This window comes from Panthera pardus, unplaced genomic scaffold (assembly GCF_024362965.1).
Source record: "Panthera pardus isolate Hobbes unplaced genomic scaffold, ASM2436296v1 HiC_scaffold_20, whole genome shotgun sequence".
In the NCBI taxonomy this organism is placed as follows: domain Eukaryota; kingdom Metazoa; phylum Chordata; class Mammalia; order Carnivora; family Felidae; genus Panthera; species Panthera pardus.
Window position 1 is genome coordinate 64,671,719 of NW_026526766.1, and position 8,281 is coordinate 64,679,999.

Consider the following 8,281-nt stretch of genomic DNA (forward strand, 5'->3'; position numbering starts at 1 on the left):
AATGTCTTTCCATTTCTTTATATCTTCTTCAATTACCTGCATAAGCTTTCTATAGTTTTCAGCATACAGATCTTTTACATCTTTGGTTAGATTTATTCCTAGGTATTTTATGCTTCTTGGTGCAATTGTGAATGGGATCAGTTTCTTCATTTGTCTTTCTGTTGCTTCATTGTTAATGTATAAGAATGCAACTGATTTCTGCACATTGATTTTGTATCCTGCAACTTTGCTGAATTCATGTATCAGTTCTAGCAGACTTTTGGTGGAGTCTATCGGATTTTCCATGTATAATATCATGTCATCTGCAAAAAGCGAAAGCTTGACTTCATCTTTGCCAATTTTGATGCCTTTGATTTCCTTTTGTTGTCTGATTGCTGATGCTAGAACTTCCAGCACTATATTAAACAGCAGCGGTGACAGTGGGCATCCCTGTCGTGTTCCTGATCTCAGGGAAAAAGCTCTCAGTTTTTCCCCGTTGAGGATGATGTTAGCTGTGGGCTTTTCATAAATGGCCTTTATGATCTTTAAGTATGTTCCTTCTATCCCGACTTTCTCAAGGGTTTTTATGAAGAAAGGGTGCTGGATTTTGTCAAAGGCCTTTTCTGCATCGATTGACAGGATCATATGGTTCTTCTCTTTTTTTTTGTGAATGTGATGTATCACGTTGATCGATTTGCGAATGTTGAACCAGCCCTGCATCCCAGGAATGAATCCCACTTGATCATGGTGAATAATTCTTTTTATATGCTGTTGAATTCGATTTGCTAGTATCTTATTGAGAATTTTTGCATCCATATTCATCAGGGATATTGGCCTGTAGTTCTCTTTTTTTACTGGGTCTCTGTCTGGTTTAGGAATCAAAGTAATACTGGCTTCATAGAATGAGTCTGGAAGTTTTCCTTCCCTTTCTATTTCTTGGAATAGCTTGAGAAGGATAGGTATTATCTCTGCTTTAAATGTCTGGTAGAACTCCCCTGGGAAGCCATCTGGTCCTGGACTCTTATTTGTTGGGAGATTTTTGATAACCGATTCAATTTCTTCGCTGGTTATGGGTCTGTTCAAGCTATCTATTTCCTCCTGATTGAGTTTTGGAAGCGTGTGGGTGTTTAGGAATTTGTCCATTTCTTCCAGGTTGTCCAATTTGCTGGCATATAATTTTTCATAGTATTCCCTGATAATTGTTTGTATCTCTGAGGGATTGGTTGTAATCATTCCATTTTCATTCATGATTTTATCTATTTGGGTCATCTCCCTTTTCTTTTTGAGAAGCCTGGCTAGAGGTTTGTCAATTTTGTTTATTTTTTCAAAAAACCAACTCTTGGTTTCGTTGATCTGCTCTACAGTTTTTTTAGATTCTATATTGTTTATTTCTGCTCTGATCTTTATTATTTCTCTTCTTCTGCTGGGTTTAGGCTGCCTTTGCTGTTCTGCTTCTATTTCCTTTAGGTGTGCTGTTAGATTTTGTATTTGGGATTTTTCTTGTTTCTTGAGATAGGCCTGGATTGCAATGTATTTTCCTCTCAGGACTGCCTTCGCTGCATCCCAAAGCGTTTGGATTGTTGTATTTTCATTTTCGTTTGTTTCCATATATGTTTTAATTTCTTCTCTAATTGCCTGGTTGACCCACTCATTCGTTAGTAGGGTGTTCTTTAACCTCCATGCTTTTGGAGGTTTTCCAGACTTTTTCCTGAGGTTGATTTCAAGCTTCATAGCATTGTGGTCTGAAAGTATGCATGGTATAATTTCAATTCTTGTAAACTTATGAAGGGCTGTTTTGTGACCCAGTATATGATCTATCTTGGAGAATGTTCCATGTGCACTCGAGAAGAAAGTATATTCTGTTGCTTTGGGATGCAGAGTTCTAAATATATGTCAAGTCCATCTGATCCAATGTATCATTCAGGGCCCTTGTTTCTTTATTGACTGTGTGTCTAGATGATCTATCCATTTCTGTAAGTGGGGTGTTAAAGTCCCCTGCAATGACCACATTCTTATCAATAAGGTTGCTTATGTTTATGAGTAATTGTTTTATATATCTGGGGGCTCGGGTATTTGGCGCATAGACATTTATAATAGTTAGCTCTTCCTGGTGGATAGACCCTGTGATTATTATATAATGCCCTTCTTCATCTCTTGTTACAGCCTTTAATTTAAAGTCTAGTTTGTCTGATATAAGTATGGCTACTCCAGCTTTCTTTTGGCTTCCAGGAGCATGATAAATAGTTCCCCATCCCCTCACTCTCAATCTAAAGGTGTCCTCAGATCTAAAATGAGTCTCTTGTAGACAGCAAATAGATGGGTCTTGTTTTTTTATCCATTCTGATACCCTATGTCTTTTAGTTGGCGCATTTAATCCATTTACATTCAGTGTTATTATAGAAAGATATGGGTTTAGAGTCATTGTGATGTCTGTATGTTTTATGCTTGTAGTGATGTCTCTGGTACTTTGTCTCACAGGATCCCCCTTAGGATCTCTTGTAGGGCTGGTTTCGTGGTGACAAATTCCTTCAGTTTTTGTTTGTTTGGGAAGACCTTTATCTCTCCTTCTATTCTAAATGACAGACTTGCTGGATAAAGGATTCTCGGCTGCATATTTTTTCTGTTTAGCACACTGTAGATATCGTGCCAAGCCTTTCTGGCCTGCCAAGTTTCAAAGGAGAGATCAGTCACGAGTCTTATAGGTCTCCCTTTATATGTGAGGGCACGTTTATCCCTTGCTGCTTTCAGAATTTTCTCTTTATCCTTGTATTTTGCCAGTTTCACTATGATATGTCGTGCAGAAGATCGATTCAAGTTACGTCTGAAGGGAGTTCTCTGTGCCTCTTGGATTTCAATGCCTTTTTCCTTCCCCAGTTCAGGGAAGTTCTCAGCTATAATTTGTTCAAGTACCCCTTCAGCACCCTTCCCTCTCTCTTCCTCCTCTGGGATACCAATTATGCGTATATTATTTTTTTTTAGTGTATCACTTAGTTCTCTAATTTTCCCCTCATACTCCTGGATTTTTTTATCTCTCTTTCTTTCAGCTTCCTCTTTCTCCATAACTTTATCTTCTAGTTCACCTATTCTCTCCTCTGCCTCTTCAAGCCGAGCCATCGTGGATTCCATTTTGTTTTGCAATTCGTTTAAAGCGTTTTTCAACTCCTCGTGACTGTTCCTTAGTCCCTCGATCTTTGTGGCAAGAGATTCTCTGCTGTCCTGTATACTGTTTTCAAGCCCAGCGATTAATTTTATGACTATTATTCTAAATTCACTTTCTGTTATATTATTTAAATCCTTTTTGATCAGTTCATTAGCTGTTGTTATTTCCTGGAGATTCTTCTGAGGGGAATTCTTCCGTTTGGTCATTTTGGAGAGTCCCTGGCGTGGTGAGGACCTGCAGTGCACTTCCCCTGTGCTGTGGTGTATAACTGGAGTTAGTGGGCGGGGCCGCAGTCCGACCCGATGTCTGCCCCCAGCCCACTGCTGGGGCCACAGTCAGACTGGTGTGTGCCTTCTCTTCCCCTCTCCTAGGGGCAGGATTCACTGTGGGGTGGCGTGTCCCGTCTGGGCTACTTGCACACTGCCAGGCTTGTGTTGCTGGGGATCTGGTGTATTAGCTGGGGTGGGTAGGCAAGGTGCACAGGGGCTGGAGCGCAGGCTTAGCTCGCTTCTCCTTAGGTGATCCACTTCAGGAGGAGCCCTGTGGCAGCGGGAGGGAGTCAGATCCGCTGCCGGAGGTTTGGCTCCGCAGAAGCACAGAGTTGGGTGTTTGTGCGGAGCGAGCAAGTTCTCTGGCAGGAACTGGTTCCCTTTGGGATTTTGGCTGGGGGATGGGCGGGGGAGATGGCGCTGGCGCCTTTGTTCCCCGCCAAGCTGAGCTCTGCCGTCTGGGGCTCAGCAGCTCTCCCTCCCTTTGTCCTCCAGCCTTCCCGCTTTCCGAGCAGAGCTGTTAACTTATGACCTCCCAGATGCTAAGTCGCGCTTGCTGTTGGAACACAGTCTGTCCGGCCCCTCCGCTTTTGCCAGCCAGACTCGGGGGCTCTGCTTGGCCGGCGAGCCGCCCCTCCGCCCCGGCTCCCTCCCGCCAGTCCGTGGAGCGCGCACCGCCTCGCCGCCCTTCCTACCCTCTTCCGTGGGCCTCTAGTCTGCGCTTGACTCCGGAGACTCCCTTCTGCTAATCCTCTGGCGGTTTTCTGGGTTCTTTAGGTAGGTGTAGGTGGAATCTAAGTGATCGGCAGGACGCGCTGTGAGCCCCGCGTCCTCCTACGCCACCATCTTCCGGAACCCCCTGACTTTAAATATTTTTGCCTATATTATACATAACTTTAAAAACAAACAACCTTTACATAAAAAAAGAAAAGATTATGTGGCTGAGCAATTTACATCAGCGCAAGATCTTGTCTGCTCTATGTTGTATGGATCCTTAATTAGAATGACTGGAACAGTTGGAGGTGCCTCGAAAAAATGGGGGCTGGACCAGGTGGGGCGAGAGGATTCAGTACCAACCTGGCTTCTTCACTCACGTGTCTCACTGCTGTCAGGGAGGCCTGTAGCACATGTTCCACTAGATATTGACTGGAGTACCTATATATGGTCTTTGTAGCATGGCAGCTTTATTATAGTAGTTGGATTTCTTACATGGGGAGGAACCCAAGAATAGGTGTTCCAGTAAACTAGATGGAAACTGTATCTAACTGCAAAAGCCACTTCCACCATATTCTGTCTTTATCTACACAATTTCAGGAGAAAGAACAGAGAAACTAAATCTTAATGGGAGAACTGTCAAGTAATTTCTAGCCAATTTTTTTTCATATCATTAAAGATATTGAATCAATGGTCAAAATTCTAGCTAAAAAAGATCAGAACCGGAGAATTTTAGAAGAGAGTGCTACCAGATTTTCAAGGAGCAGATGATTCAAATGTGAATAAAATCTTTTAGTGTGGAAAAAGAAAAGAAAATCTGTAATTCATTCTGTGAATTAGTATAACCCTACTACTCAAACTTGAAAAATCCAGATATACTAGAAAATTATAGGCAACTTTCATTTATAAATATAAATGCAAAAATTTCCAAAGAAAATAGGAGGATCCAAATCCAGTAATGTATTAAAAAAAACAATGTATCTTGGCTACATTGTTGTATTCCAGAAATCTGAGGCACTTTAATAACATTAACAAACTATTAATCTAATTTACTGCATTAGCCTATTATAGGAGAAAAATCATATGTTCATCTAAAGAAATGAAGAAAAAATACAGTATGATAAAATCAGTGCCCTTTTACTCTGAAATATTTTTTGTAAATTAGGAAGTTTTGCATCCTGATAATGGGTATCCCCCAAGTCTCCAGTAAACATCTTTCCTAATGGTGAAGCAGTAAAACATTTGCTTCACAAACCTAAAAAGAAAATTTGCTCAATTCTCTGGAATTTTGTTTAATATTACATTAATATAAGAAAATTATATTTCTATATACATAAATTTAAAAATATATGATTTATAGTAGAAACAACAATTATAAGCACCCAAAAATAAATCTGACAAAATACATCCAAGACTATTGTGGCATACTCTAATAGTCCACCTCAGTACCCATTTTGCTCTTTATTTAGACAACACAGCCCTAATTTTTAGCTAAACCAATTGCTATGTAAAAATTTAAAAATAAAAATGTAATTACTATGTAATAATAATAATTTACATTTCCTTGAACATGTAGCCATGGGCCTAGAGTCTGGCCACCAAAACACAAATGGATGTGATATCCGGGACTTTCTGTGATGGAATACACAGAAATGTATGGATGGAGTACAATCCTTTTTTCATGTATTGTTTGGAAACCAGATGCAATGAAAGAAATTCTATCCACCATTTTGGACCATAGCACTAGTGTCAAACCCTAAGGTAACAGTGGAATGAACCATTTGGAAGGACCCTGAGTTCTGGATGATTCCTGGATCATTCACAACTCCATATTATATATGTTTCTTTGTATTGTAATATTTATCCATATTGTTTTAAAACCATATTCAATACAGAATTGACTTTTTTAAACACCGTGAGGTAGAAGTCACATATATATGTATGTATACACATACATAAGTATACATATATACACACATATGTGTACACATATACATATACATCATACAAAAGATCTGATTTCCCCAAGCTTTATTTTGAATTATTCATCCAATCATCAATGCTCTGCTGTGTATTGATTATGCTGCCAGTATAAGCATGGATCAGTTTCATGGTACTATATTCTTCTACGTGGTTGCATTGTTTACCCCTGTGACAATACAGCACTATAATAATTATTAAAGCTTTAAATAAGTATTTTTATGCCGTGATGAAAATTGCAACTTCCCCCACATATTCTTCTTCTGAAGGCATGTTTTAGCTATTCTTGAATCTTTGCGCTTTTTTCATAATTTTAGATTTAACATGTCAAGTTTGTTGAATTCTGTTAGAAATTTTAATGGAATTACACTGACTCCATAAATCAGTTTTTTTTTATATTCATGAACATGGTATACATTTTAATTTATATAGCACTTTGTCATGTTGTTGGACAAGCTCCAAATAATATCTTTATCCATTATGATTATATTTATTACTGATAAAAACAAAGAGAACCATTCATTCATTCAGCTGACACTGTTGAACACATACCATGAGCCAAACAATATGACAGATACTGGATATGTAAAATATAAATTTATGGAGTATGCAGTCTATACTTTACATTATATATTACAGTCAATATATTAAGTAAAGTGGATGTATGTTACTATGTAGCATGTATGGATCTCAGTGGACAAGGTCATACCTGTGAGAAATATAAATATCAATTCTAGGACTGGGGAAAAACAGTAATGTATTTGTATCTCTTTCTACTTTGGAAAAATTCTTCCCGTGTGTTTTTTAGGTCCCTGATTAATCTTAATTTCTCTCTACCTTTAACCTCTCATGTTGGTTTGTTTCATTAATTTTTAAAGTTTTCTTTTGTTTGCGCATCTAGAAATTCATAATAGTAAGAAATTAAGAATGATAAGCTACTAGCACTTACCCTATCCCCAAAGTCATTAAAGACAAAGCCACTGCCTGCTTAAGTGAAGAAAGGGAATAGTTGGGAAGAACAGAGTGTTGGGATTAAAATTACAAAAAAAAAGAGAGAAAATATGTTTATATTGTCAGAAATCCTAGGAACTATTCTATTGCAGAGGAGGGCTTGGGCTCTCCAAAAAAAATGCCATCTTGTAATATCTTTTCTTACTATGGACACATAATCATCCCTGTAATTAGTTGAAGATTGTAGACATAAAATCATGAATAATTTTATGCCATTATTTTAATGTGGTGGCTTGATTTTTTTTTCTTTTTTGCACAAGTGTTGTTTGAATTAAGAGAGTGTATTTGCTTTTAAGCTGTATAATTTTAAAGAATTACTATTACATAGAGTTACTATCACATAAAATTTCAAATAAGAGGCTTAAAATAAATAAAAAGCCCTGTTCTTTGCTCTAGGACACTGAGATTAGATGCACCACCAAATATCCTTTTATTGTCATGTCAGCTGGAACCCACCCTGAACAGCAGAGGAAGCCCAATCACTCCTCTGGATCCTAGCTGCTTAGATGACACCTAGCCCTCTCTTCACCATCAGCCTGTGCCATTTTGGGGTCTACAGTGGTGAAGAGTACTAGTGGCCCTTTCTCTGCTCTAGATTTTCCTCCTAACTAGGTCTTAGTATGAGGGGCATATGCAGGAGGTGGCATTAAAACTCTGAGGTTTTCTTGTCCTCAGAGATGTTGTGGCTCTGTTCTCTAGGTAAGAGCCAACCCAAAGGGACAGAACCTGTTCTTGGTTCCATTTTTGAATTAGGAAATAAATTTTTAATAACACTAAATTAGTAAAAATATCAATATTTTCCTAGTAATTAATTAATTGAAACTCTTATATGTGCTTCAAAGAAAAGAAGAAGTACAAAGTACTATGACATTCTGTTGCAAAGAAATTTAAGCAAGTCTTATCGGGCTAAAGAAGGCTTCTCTGAAAAATACTGTGTAAGGTTGAAATGAAGTTATTCTCATGTTCCAGTTATTGATATGTCAACCACATATTGTAAAAGGAGACAAATGCATAAATCTGGAACTAGTATTAATATTGCATTTTCTTGCATCTCTTTTCCATACAGATATGAAAAACACATGTTGAACTATTCCTCTCGCTCAAACCCAAAGTCTTTGGTACTATAGAGAGCTCTTTCATATTTCTGATGTTTTTACTCATATTTGTT